Source organism: Sciurus vulgaris (assembly GCF_902686455.1).
Source record: "Sciurus vulgaris genome assembly, chromosome: 6".
In the NCBI taxonomy this organism is placed as follows: domain Eukaryota; kingdom Metazoa; phylum Chordata; class Mammalia; order Rodentia; family Sciuridae; genus Sciurus; species Sciurus vulgaris.
The window spans coordinates 139,076,048-139,099,684 of record NC_136466.1 but is presented as its reverse complement, the minus strand read 5'-3'; the positions used below and the strand labels follow the sequence as shown (position 1 = coordinate 139,099,684).

The 23,637-nt window shown below is 40.7% G+C and overlaps 1 protein-coding gene and 1 long non-coding RNA gene across 5 annotated transcripts in view; one reads left to right on the top strand and one right to left on the bottom strand.

Moving 5' to 3' along the window:
* Nucleotides 1–12,013, bottom strand: part of LIFR (LIF receptor subunit alpha) — a 71,394-nt gene extending 59,381 nt beyond the window's left edge. The window contains exon 1 of one of the 3 annotated variants that reach the window (XM_079144447.1): nt 11,758–12,013. The gene's annotated coding sequence lies outside the window, so the exon portion shown is untranslated. The other 2 variants (XM_079144451.1, XM_079144450.1) reach the window with 2 other exon arrangements.
* The window catches only part of LOC306663869, a 408,598-nt gene that overhangs the window by 27,312 nt on the left and 357,649 nt on the right, over nt 1–23,637 (top strand). The window lies entirely within an intron of this gene.

Sequence of the window (23,637 nt, the reverse complement as noted above, 5' to 3'; positions counted from 1 at the left end):
CAATTGAGACTCTAGGGTCTAAATTCTTAAGTCATTACATTATGATGTCTTGCTAATCAAGAGTCTGTGACTTAGTAACGACAACGATGATGACAAGACAAGACTACAAACGTTTATTGAGCTCACTATGTGCCAGGTTCTGAGCCAAGCATTTCATATGCAATTTATAAGCCATTTCTGGGAAATGTCCCTCAGGAGATAACAGACAAGACTGCAAAGAAGATGTTCATGAAATACAATCCACAACATAAATGAGAAGAAATAACCTGCATGTCCACACTTCCGGCTCGATGAAAACGACACCTCCACATGTATTCAGGCCACATCTTCCTATACTCTTGATGACTTCTCAAATGACCATGTTAATTTAAATAAAATCTACAGGTATGGATTTTTAAGTTTATCTCAAATTCTCCCCAGATGTACATACAACTTTCCACCAGCCTTTTTCTGAATGTACAGTTTCTCACCTCCAAGTCTCACAGGTTCTCTGAACTTCTACCCAAACATATTCTTGATTCACAGTACCCTAAACCTGTTCTTCCCTAGTCTACACCCTCAAAAAATGACCCTGCCACTTATTCAGACAAAAATCACAGCTATCATCCTTAATTCTTCCCCGTCCTTCACCAGCAGCCTGCTCCCTAAGCCCTTGCAGCTCCAGACACAAACACATTATGAAACCAAATACGACCCACTATCTTCACCACTATCTCCCCAAATCAACCATACCCACCTCTCTTGCCTGAAGTGCTACCAACTCTCCTCTGGCCTCTATTCTTGCTCCCCACCCAATCATCCTGCTCACAGCAGCCAGTGATCTTTTAAGAGTACCCACTGGACCATGTCCCTGTCCAGCTTAAAACTGTGGGGTGGACTCCGCATCTCACTGCACTCTCTCCTGACCCTGCAGACCCTGCCTTCCCTTCTGCACAGGTTCTCTCCTTCCCTCCCAGCCTTCCAGCCACTGCAGCCCCCTTCCAGTCCTCACACGCCAGCCTGGTTCCCCCACCTGCTTCAGGGCCTGTGCATTTCATTTCCACATCTGGAGCGTCTATCCCTGGCTCTCCCCATGGCGGAGTATGAATGAGCACTCACTTCCTCAGAAAGGCCTCTCCCCACCACTCCAGGAAGGAGGACTGTTCCCTGCCCACCTCCCCGGAGTCCCACAACACAACCACACTGTCCTCACCCTTCGCCACAGCGGCCTGCCTCGCGTCCTCCAGGGCACTCATCAATGTCCGCAGGCAGCTCTGTGCACAATTCCTTGGGTACTGTCCATCCTCCCCAACTAGCAGGTAAGCTCCATGAGAGCAAAGACCCTCTTCCACAGGTGGCATTATGCCCCCAGCAGCTAGAAAACCTGCCTGGCACACAAAGAGTGTGCAGGAAATACTTGTTGAACAAGTTGAAAAAATGGATGGGTTTATAAATAGAATATAATGCACAATTATGTACCACGCAATATGATTATCTTCACTTTTTTAAATGATGTTATACAAACTATCTAACTGAACTCATGGTTTAATATATTTGGAGGTATATATGTTAAAGATGTATATCCATATGCATAGAAATTAACCTAGAAAAAACAAAAAAACCCCAATGTTATCTGGAGTTGCCTGAGTGCTGAAACTGAATTTTAAAAAATTTTTATTAATATTCTCTGAACTTTTTTAATTTTTATAACAGAAGCATTTTTACCTTTCTAATTTTCAAAACAATATTTCTACTTTTAAAAATATAATGAGCCAGTATGAAAACAAATAATTCACAAAGCAACAAAAAACAGCTAATAAAATGAACCAATAATTTCCTCTTACTCAAATAAATGTGGAACAAAATGATACAAACTATCAAAAGTCTTAAAAATATTTAATTTTATAACTCAGTAAGCCAATTATAAGGTAAAAAGTTGAAACTTACTGGATGCTATGGTTTGGATATGGTTTACTTTGCTCCCCAAAGGTCCACTGGGGTGGGACGGCTGGATCCCCAAGCTGGTGGTAATAGTAGGCAGAACCTTCAAGAGTTGGGGCCTACAGGAAGATCATGGGTCATTAAGAGCAAGCCCTCTGAAGGAGTTATGGGATCCCAATCTCTCTCTCCAGCGCTGTTTGGTGATTAAAGCTCTTCCACATACACATACCTCCACTGTGATCTGATACACCAGAACTGAGCCCGTGCCAACACCACACGCCCAAATGATCAGAACTATAAGCTAAATAAACCTCTTCTTCCTCATAAGCAGCCTGTGTCAGGTATTTCATTATACTGATGAAAAGCTGACTAATATATTGAAGCAGGTGGGAACAGCTTTATGCCAAAGACTTCCAAAACCTGTGTTCTTAATTATGAATTTAAAAAGTTGAAAACAACTTATGCTCAAATTATGGTTCATTCATGAATAGAATATTACATAGCCACGGGCAAACATTTCATAAAATGTTAGCTGACAAAATGGGGAACAAAATTGAATATCCAGTGTGACCTTGGCTATGAAAAAAAATGAGGGAAAATACGGCCAGGGAAATGTTATACAACATAGTTTAAAATTGATAATTTGTGGGCCATGCCTTTAGATGTTTCACTTGAAATATGTTTTACTTGAAATATATTTAAAAAAACAAAAACACTGAATTATCTCCCTATTCCAAAACAGAACACTTAAAATTCAAAATCTCGAAGTTCTAGAAATACCTATTCCACATCCCACACAGCAGCAACCCACTGCTGCACTGCCCTAGAGCTTTCTGCTTCTCTCATCTTTCCTTACTGGGTCTTGTGTTAGTCAGCTTTCGATTTACTATAACAAATTCCTTGAGATAATCGACTTACGGAGAAAAGCCTTACAGTGGCTCATGTTTTGGAAGTTCCAGTCTCTCATCATTTTACTCCTTTATTCTGGGCCTGGAGCAAGGGAGCAAAGCATCGTGGGCAGACATAAAGGGGCAAAACCACTCATCTCATGGCCAGGAAGTGAGAGAGACAGGGTGGGGGCCAGCTCGCACAGCCCTCTTCAAGGCACATCCTCAATGACCTAAAGACCTCTCATGAGGCCCCACCTCTTAAAGGTTCCACCACCGTGGGGACCAAGCCTATCACACATGGGCCTTTGGGGGACATTCAAACTCCAAACTATGGCAGTCCCCCAAATCAGACGAGTTTCCATTGCCGTTTATCATCTAGAGCGTCACTGTTATCTATCCTGTTTAAAAGCCAAAAAGAATGTGAAATATTTCTAATGGTTTCTGTCACAAGCAAAAGACAGAAGGCAAATCAGACCCACTTCAGCAGTTGCTGTGAATCCTCTGCCCCCGGAAGCATCTGAGGGTTTCATCCCAGCAGCAAGCCCGAGGCATGCATGAGTGCAGCACTCACGGCTTTGCCTGACTGTGAGCGAGCTGAAAAGTTCCAAAACAGAGTCATCTGCAATTTTACTGAGGCTGGCCTTCGGGAAAGGGTGAGCTGGCTAGGTCCTGTGTCTAGCCCACAGGTCCCTGTCTGCAAGTCCACTCAGTGCAGCTCACCTAGAGAAATAGTGCTTATTCATGACCAGAACCCATCCCCCCAAAGACAGCTAACTGCTGGGCAGGGGGAGTAAATGGGCCATGGAAAGCAATGATATGACAGAAAATGGGACATACACAAAGAATCAGGCGTTGACCTTGGTGGTGGCCCCAACCTGTGATGGGACTGAACCTCTCATGATGAGTTTTTCACCTTCTTTTATTTGCTGTATAAGGAAATAAAGTGCAAGGTGTGTTTGTCACAAATGTTCCAAGATGTCTCTTTCATGATTACTAATCATTAATTTAATGATTTTTAATCATTAAACTTGTGTATGTACATACTACAGATGAACAAATTATATACCATTTACAACTGTTGCCAACTTTAAAAATTTTGTCTGAATACATAATTACAGAACTAACATAGTTTTTATATACTGGCAAATGCACACATTATTTTAAAATATGCTTTATTGCCCTTGTCTCTCAGTAAGATCATGTGTTGGGATTTCTTATGTAGTATATCTGTGAATTCCATGCATCACAGATTTATTAGGAGGAACCCATTCTCTCTAATTTAACAACAGATAATCTAAAAAAGGGAAGAAGTCTTACTTGAGGTCAGGAAACACTGTCCTTCACAGAAGATATAGTAGCAATTTTAAGACTATTAACCTAGGACATTCTCACACGTTTAATGTAAGTAATCGCTAAATCATCCATAAATGTCAACGAGGTGAAATGATCTAGCTGTTGCTCATATGATTGGTTGAGTAAGTAGGAGGCAATGTTTGTGTTCACTGAAAAGTATCATCAGAACAAGATTTTGTTTAGGATTGCGGGAGAGGAAATGAGGATTACTTGGTTGCTAACTGTGATAACTACCATTTATTGAGTGGGCAGGCCTCCTGGATCTGAACTGCAGTGGTCACTTCCCATATGTCACTAAAGGGGCAGGAAAATGCCTACCCACTGTCTGGCAAAGCAAAGGCATTCAACAGTAACCAAATAAATCACCTGTCATTCCCATAAAAGGAAAGGAAAATCAGACCTTGACCTTCAAGAACTTACACAGGGTTATTCAAAATCACTCAAGAACAAAAACTGTCTTTAAGTCACAACCAAATGTATGTGCAACCAAAAACATTTCTGTTTTAAAGTAAATAACAATAAAATATTTCCCAATAGGCTAAAGCAATGAAATATTCTGTCAGAATGCCCTATAATACTTTTCATGATGGTTGATATAACATGAAAAAAATCATTCTGCTTAGAAATTCTATATTACTAGGAATATAATACTGGCTTTAGTCATATATCAAGTCAGTGAGACTAAGGCAACATTTTTCAAACTCTTAACTACCTGCAGACACCGGGAGCTAGAACCATCATTCCCACATTACAGAAAAGGAAAGACACAGAATTTAGCCAAGTTCATACACCATAAAAATGGCAATGGAATCTGATCCTAGTCCCTTTACTTCATGACATGCCTTATATATTGGACATTCAGGAAAGTAAAAAGAATTAACAGCTACAATTTTAAGACATAGAAATAACCTCACCTAACATTTGGCATATAATTTTCCTGGAATTTTTCTACATGGTATGTAGAAAATTGTGAACACACACGTACATACATACCTTCCAAAGTCAAACAATTACAAAAAACTTAGATCGACTTGCTACTTTGCAATCTCCTTTTCCAGTTTGCAAATTCTGAGTATCTTTCCACATTACTTAATACTCCCTGCATCACTGTTAATGAACAAAGAGTATTCCATTATTCTGTACACCACAATTCACTTAATCGATCTCCCTATTATGGAGCATTTCAGTAGCATGTAGATTATAACAAAGTTACCAAAAAGCATTTTTGCAAATCAGAGGGAGTTTTGTTATATACATTTTTGTGGAGGCCACCAGCATCTAGGGGCAAGTATTTTCCAAACTTAACAGAGCACCCCTTCAGATTTTGATACACCCCACTAAATGGACTTCCCACAAGTTAAGAATCACTGTGGGAAAGAAAAAGCTCCCATTAGCACTGTGGTGCACACACACTACGCAGGCAAGAACCACCATGATACGCTGTTCTCTGCACACATGAGCTAAATTTTTTTTCCCCTTAGTTTAAATTCCTAGTGGTGGAAATGCCTGACTAAGGGACAGGGCACATTTTTGAGGCTTTTGATGAGTAACACAAAATTGCCCTCCTGGAAAGTTACAATTGAAACACCCACCAGCAGCATTTGAAAGTGACAATTTCCAAACCCCCTCCAGGGTCAGCTAGATTTGTTTTAAACAACCACATCCCTATGTGGCTGTAAATTTTTTTAAAAATAGTGAAACCATTGATACAGCCATCTAAGAAAACAGCAAACAATTCAGGCAACCAATGCTTGATTTTACAGTATATACATTTTCAAATAGAGGACATAAATCTGTAATAACTAGGTACTGGAATACTTAAGAGAACAACCATTAGAAAATCGAGTGAAATGATACTTCAAAAGGTACCAAGCTAATAAGTGAAACACTGAACCTATGCTTGCCTATCTGGTTAATATGCTTAAAGAGTTTGGGTTTTAATAGCAACACACACTATTTTTTTTTAACAAGAAGCTCATGAAATTATATATAATTTCAATTTTATAAGCATGATCTCACAGTTAATGTGACAACCTGAAATTCTCAAAATTCTTTTAGATATTAATTTATTCAACAAATACCTGGTTCCTGCTGTGTGTTCAAATGCTGGGGAAACAGAAGTGCATAGCACAATGGTGCTGTTCTAGAGGGGGCTCAGAACCCTGCAGTTAAGGTTCAGCAAACCACGTTTGTGATGCTAGTCAGCAACTACTAGGTTCTTGGGCATATTATGATACCTTTTGGTCTCGTTTTATCTGTAAACTTAAGTTGACCAGACATTTTGAATGACCTCTGGCTCTCAAATTCTATACTTTCCTTGGATTTGTTTGAATGCTCAATTCTTCTATTACAAGAGCTTTGTGTTTTAAGCTCTACCTAGTTCTTCCACAAAATCACAATAAGGCTCTCCCAAAAATCAATTTTACATGAGCAGTAAAACTCTGATGATCCAGGAACCTTTAAGAAATAAATACAGGATAAAGTTCCAGTTAGATAATTTATGCTTCCAACTTTGTTTCTTTGGAGAGGTTTCTCAAATATTCTCACCTCCTTCACTTCTGCACTGTGCTACAAACACAAAAGCAAGAAGCATGGCATGGCCATGGTCTCCAAGCCTACTGTGTGTGAACAGCGGGCACCCAGTCCCCATTCCTTAGTTTACAGAGGCACTTAGTTTATAGTGGCTACCTCCAGGGGGTGTAGCACTGAAGTCCTGGCGGCCAGTCTCACCTCACTCCAGCTTCCCCTGCTTAACAAGCACACACAGAATATCTACAAGTCACAGCCCTGTTAGCATTTCTAATATTAGAAATGGGAAGCACTGCTTCTGTCACCACTAGTTATTTTCCACCAGACATTCCTGCTATCACCATTTCAATTGTCCTTGGTTTCAGGGACTCCTTAGGAAAGCTGCTTTGGGGAGTGTTAGAGGAAAACAGCAAGGGTCTGGGTATCCCAAGGTACCCATGCCATAAACACCTTCAGGAAGTAATATTGCCTCCTAGTGGCCCTTCAGGATACTGCCACTTACCAATAGGATATGGATTTTCTAATCTAAGCACACATGTTGATTCTAATTTGCTCTCTCTGTCTACCTCATCGGCCAGAAGAATGAGTAGCAGCCAAGATTTTCTCACCTCTGGGCAAAAGTACATAAAAAAATTATCCACCAGAAGTTCTTCCTTTACTTCCCACATCAAACCATAAACAGTAGCTAATAAACATGAGTTATGCTCACTTAACATCATCAGCAGCAACATATTACTAGAAGAATGCATGTATTATCATTTTAGGCAATGTAAAACAAATTTGCAGTTCCTGAATCTCAAAAGTTCACAAGAAGAAATATAAAGGAGTTAGTAGCATGCTTCTAAGCCTCTAAATTCAACACAACAGTGCTGCACTCCTGCTGCTTGCCTGAAGAGCTTTCACTCCAAGCATCAGGACAAAGGACAAAGACTACTTGGGTAAGACTGAGGAGTTAAAAGAAAAAAAAAAAAAAAAAAAAAAACTATGCTTTACACGAATTTTTCATAGAACTGAGACAGAAAGTTGGAAGATAAAATTATCCTACCAGGAAACAACTTACTACATGCAGGTATCAACCAAGTAGAAGAGAAAATCAACAAATTTAAAACTCTCATTCTATAAAATCACAAACTCCTAATATTCAACAGGAACCCAAAAGTCAGTCAAGTGATTCTTATTTGACAACAATTGCTTGGCATAAAACTCATTTCCCAGGCCTTCAATTAATATAAAGGAACATATATTTAGAATGACAAACAGAAGTTGGGAAGAGGAAATACCACAAGTTCCTGATATTTCTTAAAATAGAGCACACACACATTCCTCCTGTGAGAATAAAAGTACCTGCATAAAGTATGTATGTTACATCCACTCATAAGTCTATCCTCTGTCCAAAAGAACTGAGACATTCAATATGCAAAAGAATCTTCAAAAATGTTACACTTAGGCAAATGGCTATTCCACAGAAATCAAACATAAACACACTAAGTCTCTCAGAAATCACTGTAATTTATTGGAAAAAGGTGTTTTAAAGGTTTCATATTTGAATTTTGTAGAACAATGGCACGTAACTGACTTAAAGCAACAATCTGAGTGTGTAACAGTGAAACAGATTTAGTAAGGTCAAGGTCAAGGGCCAGGGCCAGGGCCATGCTGGAAAATTCACATGAAAGACTCTGAAATCAAAGAATCTTTGATCAACATCAGGCAAGTTTATTTCTTTAACGATGTATTTTTTAACCAACAGGCACAGGCTACTCTGTGATCAAGGCAGTGCCTCACACTGCAGGTCTGTGCCAGCCCCTCTAGAGCATCCAGCCCCTGGGGAAACCTCACCATTCTCATTTCTCTTTCACTTGTGTAAACATTTCTTGACCTACACAACACGTGATGCACCAATCCCAGCACACTCCTGGAAGCTTCCCTCTTCTTGTCCACCAACTTCAACCACAGCATCGACCCTGTGTCCCTTAGGCATGCAAGGGCCCTTGACTGAGCCACTCTTCTTCCAGATGTCCAAATTCACAGCTTCTTCCTCCTCAACCAAATTTCAGCTTCAGTCTTTCTACCCTAGAGAGGCTTCTCTGGTCACTGAATCTAAACCACTCATCTCCACCCTGCTCCTCCACCACAGCAGCCCTATTTTATTAACGTCCCAGTCCTTATCGCTTTCCGACATTATCTTCTTTATTGTTCCTTTGCTTTTTATCCATCTCCCCAACTCAGATGTGACCTCACAGCCAGGTCTGTCTGCCTTGTGCACCACTATATCTTAGTCCCTAGAAAGGTGCCTGGAATATTAACAGATGTCTGCTAAATACTCATTTAAGAAGAACAAATACAGACAGCATTAGCACAAGGACAGGAATCAAATAACAAAGGAAAAGAACACCTTAAATGCTAAAAGACTGGATCAGTTTTTTAAAAAAATCAATTTTTTAAAAGATCATCCTAGCTTATAACCCTCAAAAAATAAATGAAAGCATAATGGAAATACAAAAGCTCATATTGACTAATGTCAAACTTTATAATGCATTAGCCTAATTTTTAGCATTAGCATTACTTCTACAATTCATTGTTTTAAAAGTACTCTAAGAAACCCTAATTTTTCATTTTAAGAACAAGAACAAAGTCAAGTATTTTTAAAATATTCTCTTTTCTTAGGAGGTATTAATAACCTACCTCCAAACTGTAAAGTTTGTAACCATATTATTCACAACATTAAAATATGGAGATATTGGTAATCATCTACAGAAGGGAGAGATTTTTCTTCTGCCAAATGACAAACTAGCTCTATGAAACACAAAACAGTCCTCATCTTCAAATTAATCAGAAGTATGGGCCTTCTCTACATGTTCAAAAATATTTAAACTCCCAAGAATTTTGCCATATAGCTTATTCTTAAAATTTTATATTTGTTCTTTCCTTTTATTCAAACAAAGAACTAAGCTGTTATTAGGGGAATATAATTTTAGGTACTAATCATCATCAGCTCACACTTCATAGCAAATATGCCAGAGATCCTTACTGATCGCTTTGGAGGTATAAAAAGCAAACAGCATACACTGGGGAGAGAGAGCATTTTTATTTCCTGGTATGTGATGTAAAGAAGCAAGTTACTACTGACTTTGGGTCTTTGGGAATAACAGAAATCCACTTAAAAACCTCAAAAACTAATGCTTTATAATAATTTTACAGCAGAATATCAGAAACAATATACATACACATATTGTACATATATATGTCAATAAATATATATGTCAATAAATAAGAGGTTAAATAAATTATGGTTCATCCTTAATGGTGTACTCAGCAGCTGTGAAAGAATGAGACAGCTCCCTTAGGCACTAATACAGACTACCATGATTTAGTACTGGGGGGAAGGGAACTGGTGCAGAACAGAATATATAATGTGTCCTTATTTACAGAAAGACAAAAATAAGTATATATACAAAATATTTATATGAACATTAGTCTGTGTCTGCAAAGATAGACCCAAGGAGCCAGCAACCCTGGTCCTGGGAAGGACAACTAGGTGCTGTGAGACATGGAGGGAGAGGGGCATATTGTCCACTGTATTATTTTCTACCTATTGAATTTCTCCAGTGTGAATGCATTGCCTATTCCACAAGTGAATATATATTTTAACATAGCAATTTATACTATTACCAACATATTCATCAAGCAAAAATTTTCAATTATCACAAAAGTTTTGCTCCTTCAACAGCACAGTGCCTATTTTCATTTGGCAGAACAGAATCTAGTCTGCACTAATTAAAGGCGCACTTGTAATCTCACCTATTACAAAGCAAATACACCTCAATTCGATTCTTGGAGGGGAAATAGCTGCTCAGTTCACCTTGAAAACATATTTAAATTGGGTCTGTAATTCCCTAATGAAGCCTCCAATGGCTATAAAACAGAAAGTCGACATAAGAAACAAGAGGTCATTCTCATGTTTTTATAAAGCACAGACTATACTTAGGTTCCCTTTCCTCTGCCAGGTTTAGACAAGGAACCTTCTGATATTAGTGAAATAAGATTTCTGATTTGCGGCAAAATCATCACTTAAGGGGAGGGGCAAGCATCATTTGCATAAAACCAACGCTTTACTTTTTCACATGTGGGGAAGGGAAGTTCATTTTGAATTTAATTTTGGCACCAATTTTGGATCTCCGACTGAATGATACTAATTAGTACATTAATTTGACTCTAAGCAAATACTTTTTTTAATTACAGATAAGAAACTGAAGGCAAATCGGAAGGCAAACTTTAAACTGGAACTTCTGTTTAAACACGTATCTTAAAAGAATACACAGAAGTCATTTCCATATACATGTCATTCAGTAACAGTACACATGTTAAATCAACATCGGACACACACAGGAAAGGAGCAGCACAAAGATACCCGACAGCAAATAAAAGACCTCATATTTTTGGTAGCTGAAGGTGGGAACCAAAATCACATTATTCAAGCTCTCGCCTAAGTTGACCACCCCTGATGTACACTTTTCTGTGGGTCTGAATCCATGATCCCAGCTTTGTGCTTTCTGACAGCACATTAGAAATGGCATCTTTCATGAAACCCAAAAGTCCAACTTTGATCGCCAACACTTTAACTTTGGATTTAATGATTATTGCGACTTCTGATGTAAGTACATAAAAATATTGGTAAGTCGAATGCACTATAAATACAGAAAGGAAATATTTTAATGAGGTGTTGAGGCACAAGAGCTCCAAATATCATTTGGCAGATCACATCGCCAAAAGAAAAAAAAAATTAAAGCTCCTTCCCATCCCCCAGGTAACCTCTGGACTCAGAACTTACTGTCCTTGGTGGGGCAGAAGTTTGCGCCGGGGGAGCCGGTGTCCACAGGGACTCGAGTGTGACCCAGGGGCCCGCAGCACCGTCCTGCAGGTCACTCACCCCGGACGCTTGGAGACCCTGGGACCCGGGCCGGCCGGAGCGCGGCTCTCCACCCCGCCCGGGCGCCGGCGCTCGCGGCGACGCGCCCACGGGACTCGGCTCCTGGCTCCGCGGCTCCCACCCGTCCCCGACGCTCACCCGCCGCTCCCGCGCAGCTATCTCGCCATCCCCCGCCGTCTGCTCCGCGGCCGCCGCCCCGGGGCAACCCGGAGTCCGCAGCCGCCCGGGGGCTGGAGCTGCGAAGGAGGGGGCCGGGCACTACCCAGCGCCGCCGCCGTCTCGCCTCCTCTCTCCTACTGTGGGCTCGGGCGACCGGCGGCCCGCTGCCCTCTGCGAACCCTGGAGCCGCCGCCGCAGCCAGAGCCTCCAGGACGCAAGGGTAACAGCCACCGCCACCACCTCCGCCACAGCCGAGAGGCTCCAGCTCGGACTGCGGCGCGCGGGGGCGGCGCCTGCACGCCGCTCGGCTGGGGGCGCTGCGGCCCCGGCCCCGCCCCCGGCCCCGCCCCGCCGCCCGCGCCCCCGCCGGAAGCCGCCCGCGCGCCCCCGCCACGGTCCCCCAGCCCTGACGCGCGCGCCCGACGCTGGCCCGCGAGTGCCCCCCGAGTTGGAGCAGAGAGGCGGCGCGCAGGGCCTCGGCGCCGAGGGTGGTGCCTTTCCAGAGACTCGGGTCGTGAGGCCAACCTCGCAAGGTCACGGAGCAGCCGGGGAGAGCAGAGCGGCGGAGCTGGTGCAAATCCTCTCCGAAGGCCAGCAGAGCTGCGGCGGCCCTGCAGGAAAGACAGCGGCCCGCAAAACGCTGTCAGCGTGCGCTGCAAACGTTGCATTGAGGAAAAAGCGTGGGGCCGTGCTTTAGCCGCCCGTGTAAATGCACTTGAACACCAGCGTCTGCGCTGGGGGCGCGGGTAGAGTGGAGGGACTACTGCTTAGATTGCAGATTTTACGAGTAACCTAAATTGCCCCCAGGGCCGAGGCGCTGCTCAGGTCACCTTCCTTCTCTTTGGTGCGGGGTTCCCTTAGGCCGTGAGAGCCCACGGGGGCATTGAGAATATCCTGGAGCCATCTAGTCGTGCCTCCAAGGCGTGGTGGGCTTATTTGTGCGGAGAAGAAACGGATCTCTTAATGGGTGAGATTTTTCTTCCATGCATTGTTCCTATTTCCGCAGTTTCACTTGGCCTCGGTGTTCTTCCACAGTAAAGCACTAAATGAAATTAGCTGGAGAGCGTTTGATGGCGCAGAATCATGGTTTGAAGATGTTTACGCTCTGTGCCGGACGCGTTTGATGGTGTTCTCTTCGACACAATTAATTTTGCAAAGTTCAGAAATGTGCCAGATAGAGCCCTGGCACGCAGAGGCGCAGTGCGGACACACCTTCGGTAGGAAGCGGCTTGTTTGTTTCATCTGTGATTTATTTGGTGCACCAACACCAAAGCCAACGTGATTTTCAGAGGTCTTTGGATGAAATTCCAAAGCAATTTGTAAATCGGCAAAATGAAGCTTATTTTCTAAAATAACTTTTCCTTGTTGATAATATAACTCTAAAATGGGCAACAAAGCACTGAAAGTAAAGATTAAAGAGTAAATTCCCTAGATGAAAATACGTGTTTCACAGCAAAATATGGTCTCTGCAGGTGTCCCAGAGGCCAACTGTATCAATGTGCATATTTTGAACACCTAAAATGAAATGTTTCCTGTTATCCCTAAGACTTTGTTTAGAAAACGTTTTCTATAATGTGTATTTGAAACCCCATTTAAGTTGTACAGCATTGCTCTTTGTTTACCCCTATTCTTGAGTCTGTCATAGTTTGGGAAATTTACCATTATTCATACTGGAGAATCTCATAACTTTTTTTTCCATTAAGCACAGCACCTAAGGCCCACAGCCTTTTTAATGGTTCACAAAAATATTCTAATTTTTTTCAAATAAAAAAAAAGATATTTAGATTTAAGAAAGTGATTTAATACATATTAACATATTTGTACTGATGCAAACTTAAAACATAATTAAGAAAAATTTTTTGATGGAGGAAAGGATCAAAAATATCTAGGGTCCAAGAAAAGAATGATGCAGTCCTTATTTCCTGGGGTTGGAAAATCCCTTTCCATGGAAAAAAGTTCATCCCACACAACAGGACTGCATCATGACTTTCATATTATTCAAAATGCTGACTTCTGTGGCCTTGTTCTCTGTATATATATTTAGTATTTTAATCTTCACAATTCACCTGTGAAATAGGTCCTGTTCTCATACCTTGGAGCTGATGCAGGTTTTGTGAGGCTTGAAATTCCTGCAGTCTGGATGGTCATCTCAAAGAAAAAGAACAAATAACAGCATGCTAAGTTGACCCAGCACCACCCAACACAAGAGAAAATGACAGGGGAAGTCCCACTGGAGAGAGACCTCAGTCTCAGCAGTTAGTGGTTAAAATATCTTATTTTTGCTAATTGGCCAAAAGCACACAGCCATATGAATGTATTGCTAAAGGCTTAGATAGGGGCCTAGAAACTATGCCTGGAAGCTTATGCTTTATGAGTTGCACAGAAAATCTGCCTCTAATGTATACCCATTTCAGTAAGAAACCTAGAATTGTCACAGCTTCTTACAAGCACTATACTATCTATACCATACTAAGGAATAGTTGGAAGAGTTGTGATATATGCACTGTATCAAGAGAAATATCTTGTATCTTCATGAAGTAATAGACTTTATTTCCCATAAAGCAAGGGCATTAAAATATATTTTAGCAATATTTGAATTATGACTAGACCATAAACCAGTTTGGGGCACTTGATAGGATTCTATTGTCTATCTTGTGGAGTAAATTTTTCTCATCTCTTGAATAAACTTGCAAATTAACACTATGGATTCCTAAAGGAATTTTAGCTCAATTTCAAATTCCATTTTTGACACCATTTGTATTTACTTCATCATAGAGCAGCCTATGTTGTAAAAAGTTTTATATGATAATTACAATTTGCAATTTTGTGAAAAGTTTGCAAAATATGTACCAGAATAAGCATTTGTTTTGTTTGATGCTTATATTGTGGACTACTAAGAGCCTGACACAGCAGGTCTCCATAATGTTTGTCAAATAAATTAATGAAATAGAGAAGATCACACAATTAAGAGTAAAAGTGAAGGTTATATAACAAGCTAAAATTGAAAGGGAATGAAGCAGCAAAATGTTGAACTGTAAGTACTTGCTGGATAAGCAGAATTGGCTTCTTAGCTAATTATTTTGTATCCAAGATATGTGCTCTTCTTCCCAGATATTGGCTATTTTCCCTACTCTTCTGTTTTGTTCATTATTTCTCCTACTTTTCCTTTTGTAAATAAGATTCTATTTGAAATTCCTAAACTTAAAATAATGTTTATGTGAAACAAAAATCATAATCACACCTATCGTGAAAATTCAGGAAATAAAAGGCTTTGTTATTTGCAAAGATCAATGACCCACAGAAGCTGCAAACTTGAGACCATAGAGGTTTTGTTAATAAATTACCATCACCCTGGTCCTTAAACAGCCTTCTCATGAGGAATGATCTAATATATACAGTGCTTGTCAGTCAATTGGACAAGGTTGTATTCCTTGTAGAAATTTTGGAACTAGTAAGAATCTACAAATTGAGCCTAGTTATTCACTAGTGAATAGTTGTAGTGAGTAAAACTATCCTTCATTTTAAGCCTGGCTGATAAATGTAAATTTAAATTGGTTTATTTTAGAGCACAGTTTTGGACAAGATTCAATACCTTAATTAGATCACTATAACAAAAAGACATATGAGAGCAATCAGCTAATTTTCTCTAGATTTGATGTTCTTTACTCAAAGTGATTTGGAATGATGCTATTTAAGAGACATGAAGAAATGTGATAAACACCATGAAAGAAAGTATCTGCCTAGATTTCTGTTTAGAATATTCTCTTTCAGATAAAATAGTTTCAGGGGTGTTACGTAAAATATTTTGATAACTTATTACATCCTTAGCATGGCCCCAGCAGGATCACATTTTGTTTGCCTTTTGTTTATTTTTACTGTGCCTTCTTCCAAAAAGAACTTAAGATGGTTTATAATAAAAGACAAATATTTAAAAAAAAAAAAAGTTGAAAAAACTGGATAAAACAAACAATAGTTTTTGAGCACAAAACTTAGCTCCAAACTTCCTCAGAGCAGTGAAATAGGGGAAATAAAGATTTTCATAAATCCCATTGTCAAGGGGAAGGAATCAGACAGTTTCATTTAGGAGAAAGTCTTTCCTGTCCCAGGCTCCAAGAGGAATTTGTCATAAAAGTCCCCTTAGATGAGTGATATCCAAGAGTCCAAGTTAAGAGGGCCTCTACATAAAAGGTTGGGTCATCTTTTGCCAGCAAGCAAAATTAATATTTTTTTTTCTGGTGAATAACTTTGAAATGTATTGTTGAAGGTGAGACTCTGACACTTAATTTTGCTTTATACTGTCCTTTGAAGTAAAGGAGAGAATGATATCTAATCTTATTTTCCCCAGTTTTCTTCTCTAAAAAGGAGATCTTAAAAATACCAACCTTGCTGAGTCAATTTTGCTTCAGTTTTCGTCTGCCATGATATATATTCTCTTTCTCTCCTCTTGGAAATGTCTTTTATTGTAGACTACCTCAAGCCCCTTCTGGAAAATGCATAGCATATGTGCCTGACACAAGGTAAGCAATAAATATTATCTTGATGTCTATTTCTGCTCCTAAATCTTTCAAAGCAAACGCATATGCATATTTGGGAGTAGGGGTTGTAGTGAGGTTGTTAGAACATTCAGTTGTCCTTACAGGGGGAAGCTTAGAGGATTATGAAGAGTGAATTGGTATTGCTGAGGAACCTGTAAAATATCATGTCAGTCCTCTATGACTTCATTCAGTCATCTGAGAAACATTGAGCTCTTTATCCCCCAATGGACTAACATTCAGTTAACTTCCTGGGTCCTGGAGAACTGTCACCTTCAAGAATGATGATAAATTTCTTTAGACTTCTAGGAAGTTAAACACCTCAGCTATTAAAGTCCCTGGGTCAGAAGGTTGGAGATGGGGAAAACCAGGAGCAGGGACAAAGCCCCTTCCATGAAGAGAAGAAAGAGGGGACAGTCCTAGCAAACTTCCCTCTGGAGTGAACCACCCCCTCCCCTTCCCTGGCTCATACCTCTGCTATTCCTCTGATGTCTGATTGGAACCTGCATTTCAGCTGCTCCTCCCACTCAGTAACCTGGTTTCCCTGCCTGCCTCTCCCACCCTCTCTTTCTGCCTCTATCTCAGGCTGCATCTCACCTACTCTCTCAATCTTCCAACCCTTTACCTCTTCCCTCCTCCTGACTTAACAAGCACTCTCTTCTATCTCTGCATTTCTTTGTCTCTCCTAGTGCTTTTTTATCTGTTACCCAGAGTCATTTTAGGGTAAAGCATAGAATTAAAACAGATGCTACATTGTTTCTTCTATCCATCAAAGACCCAGAATTCTGTGCTGACATTCTCAGTTGAGCTAATGGATCCCACAAACGAGCCATTTGCTCCATTCTCAGTGGTGATATTAAGCCCATTATTTAATTTATTCCTACAGCTACTGCACTCAGTGCATTGCCAGAGGCATCTTGTGCAGATGGAGCAAGAAGCCAAAAGATTAAGGGATTGAGTTGAGGTCCTGGGAGAGGTAGTGGAGTGGTTCGAAATCGGACCCAAATTCCTTAAATCCTTGAATGTATTATTCTAACTAATGCACTTAATCCACAGCCTTCGATATTTTATACAAAACCAAAAAAACCCAAACACAAAAGAGTGAGATTTTTCTTTCCAGTTTCTGACTGAAGAATTTTCAGCAGTCATACATTTGCCAACAGGCATGATTCAAGGCCTCTGAAACATTGGATAGCTGAAAATAATGAGTTAAATAATTAATTTAAATAACAGTTATGTCCCCAGGGCTTCCTTTAGTACCTAATCTGGTACACTGCCTGAGTCTCCTATCGGAAAACAGAAGTGGCCATCACTATGACAGCTCTGGTAAACAGGAACATTCATGCTGTGGGTTTCCCCTCTGGAACTTAAGGTAACTGAGGACACCACTCTCAAAGGAAAAGTCAGCAGCTCAGAATTTCTTTTCTGTGACATGCCCAAGAAACCATGGATCTATCTTGTGTAATCACAGAGCCTTATGCTTGAATCACTGATAGAGATCTTGTTATGACCTAAATCAATCAAAACCTGACAGTGCATAGCATCCCTCCCTACCACCTCAGTGGGTCCAACCCGGACTACACCAATTAGTCTAACCTCGCTGGATTTATTCTTAACTCCAGAAAAGAGAAACATACTTGTGCAGGTGGCCCTCAGGTTGGGAGATTAATATTAATTGGTTATTAACACAAATAGTTCTGCTGCTGGGCACTTTCTTTTTTGCTGTAGATGCTAGTCTCTCTTACAGAGGACACTTAAAGAATTAAGATAACAAAGATTGGAATGCACCAATCAATTCAAAAACTCATTATTTGTAACAATTTAGAAGATATTAGCTAAAAGTAGATCTCAGAATACTTAGTCACTAGATAATAAAAATGCACATTTATTAAGCACTTACAGCATGCCAGGTACTATATGCCAACTCATCCCACCCTCTGTACCAACCTGGGGATTATAGGAAGGGTCCTCATCTCCATTTACAAAGGAGGCAAGGGGTTAAGTAACTTGCCAGAGACCATACAGTCTGTGACAACGGTACCATTTGTACCTCATCACAGTCTGACCCCCAGCTCCCACATTCCTAACACCTGATCATTGGCGCTAGCCACTAAACCCTCCCCTGTCATTTCTCATTCAGGAACTTCACCAGGCTGTCACCCACATTTGGTTCCCTCTGTCAATGAGGCTTTGACACAGCTGGGTTTTGACAGTGCCAAGCAAAGGTCTTCCCAATCCAAAAGGACATGCTCTGACTTCTTTTAAATTAATCCTTAGTCCAATTTTCTCCTCTCCGATGTCTCTGTTGGAATGAATCTAACTCGTTGACGTTCCTGTTTCAGATTTTATTTTTCCCTGAGGTGGATGACCTGCTGTTCCTGGTGGGTTTTAAACATCTGAGTTCTGTATTGTTTCTCTGTAGGTGCAGCCTCCCCTGCCCCTTTTTGGCCTCTGCATTGAGACACCCATGAATTTTCATACTTCTATTCACTTCTGCTGGGCTTCTCCTTTTTTCAACTTAAAAGCTTCTTTGAATTCAAAATCCCCAACAGCCAGGAGCATCCACAGTGACTTCCACTGGATTTAGAGATTGTCCTTTTGGTTTAAGCCTTTATTTCACACAGAGCACTTTAGTAGCAGAGGAGTTTGTTAGAATTAAACTAGAATTATTTTCAGTTTTGACCCCTGGATATTCAATATTTTTTGTTCATCTTTAGGAAATAAATTTTTTTTATGTTGAAGAACAAAATTACATTAGTATTCCATGGATATAGCCAATATCATTGAGGATTGTTCAATGAAGATTCCTTTTCTTCAAGTGGTGGAAATGTAATCCTAACTTAAGACTAAAAGAGAGGGAGAGAGATAAAAAGGATGGACAGCCCCAAATGGCTTCCTGTGCAGGGAAGGCCAGTTCCTACATTACGGAAGTGCAGCAGGCAGGCATGCCTTTAGGTGCTCACGAATGGCATGAAATGAGAATGCGTTTGAGGAGACAGAATGCAGGATAAAAATGTGCCTTTGCCATCATTATTAGATTTTTAAAATTCAGTGTTCAACAAACTCATTGAGTGCATACTACATACCAGAGCTGAGGGTGTGACAGTGAGCAAGACAGACAAAGCTCCTGCTCTCATAAAGGTCACACCATGAGACTCTTAAAGCATCATCAGAATATACTTTATTAGCCTGAGTTGCCAGAAAAAAAGGTAAGAAGTTGCTTTAAAATTGATGTTTTCCATCACTCCCTTTCATTTTTTGTTTCCGTTAGCAAAAGATGAAGTTTTAGACCTAAATGCATAACGCCTAAACATTAGATTTCTCAATGACCCATGGTTAATTACAGTTCGTAAAAACATTAGAAATTAACATGATATTTAGACTAAAAGATTTAGGAAAATCTATTGTTTCTTTGATTTTTAAGCCTTTTTCAGTGGCTAAACATTAAAATAAAATTTGCAGACTTATCAGTTGGTTTAAAATCAATATTTTCTTCATTTTAGGTATTTTTAGTGGATTTTTGTTTGTTTGTTTGTTTGTTTGCATGTGTGATACTGGGAATTGAACTCAGGGGCACTCTACTACTGAAATACATAATCCAGTGGCCATACCCCTTCCAATTTCCCATTCTTCCTGTGTTCCGGTCATCTTGTCCTCACTGAAATTCTGGAACTTGCTGACCATGTGCCTGTTGATCCCCCAGATATGATCTCCCATCTCTCATTTCATTTGAGCACTGGCCCCTAGAAATTTTTTTTTTTTTTTTTTTTTGAGACAAGATCTCATTAAGTTACTGAGGCTGACCTTGAACTTGTGATCCTTCTGCCTTAGTCTCCCCAGTTGCTGGGATTATAGGAGTATGCCAGGCCATTTTGGGTATTTTTAAATTACTAATCAAGGGAGAGGGGAGCATAAAGAATCTACCCACCCCAGTCACTAACACAGCAACAGATCTACATAATAATAGCTTGTTTGTCCTCAGGTCCCCTTCTTTTGTATCTTTATACTTTGTTCACTATTTTCCAAAGGCAATGGGAAATTAATCAGAATTTTAGGGGGTTCACTAATCAAAGAATATTGGGCAACATGGAGTCAAATGAACCAAATAACTTTATAAATTACAGGCTTTTATAGAACCCTGAGTTCATTGTGGATCTTCAATTATCAAAGAATATGATGCTATAGAAGTATAGCATAACATAGTATATGGGAGGCCACTTCTCAACATTGAAGATCCCTCCTTTTAGTAGCAATGTCTTAACTGTTCTAGAGAACCACCACTCCCTCATTCTTGGTCCCTAAACTTTAATGGGGCTGTCTCCCCTTCCCTCTCTTTGGAAATGGTCTTATGACCAGTGTTGTGCTGATGTTTACCAATTCACCAAAGGAAAATATTCTTGATTTAGTATTTACCAATTTCCATAGTGTAAATTCTCCTACCATGGCCGATTTCAAGTCACCAAGATGAAATCTTGGAATGTGGAGTTGGAAAGAGAGATACACATTCTGCTTCTGGTAGCCTTTGGTACACCACCACATCAGATATGACTCGAAGGAAAGACATCAGACCATTTATCCCTCTGGGCTCATTTGTCCCTTGGTCCAAAAGAATGGTGTCCAAAAAGAAGAGGCACTATCTTTCACTGAGTTTGATAAGTGAAAGGAATTGCAATCAATTTCTGGTGACTACCTGATGTGTGATGCCTTTGGAAAGATCCTGGCTAAGAACGCAGTCACCTCAGACACAGGATGAGCACAGCTGAGAGGTGGAGACAGAACAAGCTCTGGGATCAGAGTATGAATCCCTAGATCTGGTTCAGCCTCAACCTCTGGATTTTTCAGTTACATGAACCAATTATACCCCTTTTCACCCCTTCTTGTCCTTTATTTCTTTGATTACTTATTAATTTTTCTTTTATTAAACTTGTTTGAATTGGGTTTTGTTTCATTGAAAAATGTGATCATTCTACTCTTTATTTCCAAGAGCCCTTCATGAGACTAATCTTTCCCAGAACAACCTGGGAACTACTGTTCCACCTCATTCTCCCTATATATTCTATGGATAGTAGACACTCAGAAGAACTCCCTCTTTTTTGTCTTTACCGAGAAATCTAAATTGGTAACTGTCTAAAATCCCCTATAACTGCTGGAATGGTTGTTCAGACTCAACAGACTCAAAATCGAAATCATATATTCTGCTAAAATACTCCTTCTGTGTTCCTAATTTTTATTAACTCGTGCATTTGTGTTTGATCAGGGATGTAAAAGAGTGAAGACAAAGCTCTTGTCCCCATGGAGTTTCCCTTCTAGAAAGAGAAACAGACAACACATAAGCACATTGATAATTAATAGACCAATGCCAACCTGAAATAAGTGCTTTGGGGGAAAAAAATAAGTGGGTTTAAGGAATAGAGAATGACAGGGAGTACCATTCTGGCTGGGATAGTTGGTCGAGGTCTCCCTGGGACGTTTTTGATCAAAGAGAGCTGCTCAAATGAGATGAGAGATGGGAGATCATATCTGGGGGATCAACAGGCACATGGTCAGCAAGTTCCAGAATTTCAGTGAGGACAAGATGACCGGAACACAGGAAGAATGGGAAATTGGAAGGGGTATGGCCACTGGATTAGGTGGAATGTTGTAGGCATGGTAAGAACTTTTGATTTCCTTCTATTCATGATTGGGGGAATTAGGACATGAATCCTTCTGACCTGGATGTGTAGAGTAGATCGTAAGGATCAAGAAGAGAAGAGGTAAGTCATTGAAAGAGCTGCTACAGATATCCAAGGAAGAGAAGCTGGCTTGGACAACCATCCTTCTAGCTACCCTGGTTGGATATCATCTTCGATGTGTTCTTCCTCAATGCTACATCGCTGTCTAGAAGCCCACATGTGGGTTTTGTTTCCACTGAACCTCAAAGGCAGGTGGAATTTTCCAGGATGCAGACTCTAAGCAGCCAGTGTGGAGGAGTTGGCCGCGAGAGCACCCTTGAAAGAGAGCCCCTCAAGGAGGAGGAAGGAAGCAGAATTGGGCAGAAAAAAGAGCCCAGCTACAACACGGGGGCTGGGGTGACCCTCCAGAGCCCTCCCGAATTGTAGTGAGGGATCGAGCCCTTTATAACCCCAAGGATGAGCAATCATTGTATGCCACCCTCCCAGGAAGCGGGCGTGACTGCAGATGAAGGGGAATGACAGCGGAGGGCTCTCTGTTGACAGCGTTCCCAGTGACTTTGAACACTGAGACCTTTATTCCTGAAGGAGGGAGCTGGGCACCATATCACAACATCTACCACTCCACTCGTTTTTGCTTTTATCACTGAAATTATGCTGGCTGAATTTCTCATTCTTCCTGCTTAGACTCCAGTTTACTATGCTATCCCCAAAATCATACTCCAAAGTAAAAGTCAAATAGCTCCTTATTGCTTACAGAATAACGTTTAGACTCCCTAGTATGGCCTTCAGAACCTTCTAGGAGCCAGCCCACAGCATATCTTACAATCTGGGCAGATGAACCTATTTGTCATACCTTAAAATCCACACTGATGCTTCAACCTAAAATGCTTTCCTCCTACTATCTCTATTAAAATACTAGTCTTTCAGGTGCTTCCAATTCTACCTTCCTCTTTAACCTCTCTATTCTAGTTCTCATTTCACTCTGCTTATAGTGAGTTGCAGATTTGATAGCTGGTAAGAAGAGCAATCAGCTCCCTTTTATATCCCTCAGTAACCACAGTTGGCATAGCAGCCTCATAGTATGCCAGCTACCTTGCCCTGTCTAGCTTTTGTCACTGTCTAGGTAATACCCTGAAGTGGCAGTATAGCTGAGTGGTTAAGAGGAAAGATTCTGGCCAGGCGTGGTGGCTTATGCCTGTAATGCCAGCAGTTTAGGAGGCTGAGGCAGGAGGATGGCAAGCTCAAAGCCAGTCTCAGCAAAAAGTGAGGCACTAAGCAACTCAGTGAGACACTGTCTCTAAGTAAAATGCAAAATAGGACTGGGGATGTGGCCCAATGGTCAAGTGCCCCTGAGTTCAATCCCCAGTACCAAAAAAAAGAAGGATTCTGAACCCAAAGCACTTAGATTCAGATTTGACTTTAGCATTTAACAGGTTCATGACCCAGAGCAAATGGAACATGTTATGCTTCAACACGCCTATCTTTAGAATGATGGTAAGAATAAGAACCAGTTCATATGGCTGCGGTCGGGATTAAACAAAGTAGTAGAAGAACATTTAGGACAGTGCGCTAAATGATCTTTTTAAGTATACATTAAGTGTTGGTTCACGATGATGCCGAGAGATTATTAAAGGACCCGCATGTGTCACCAGTCC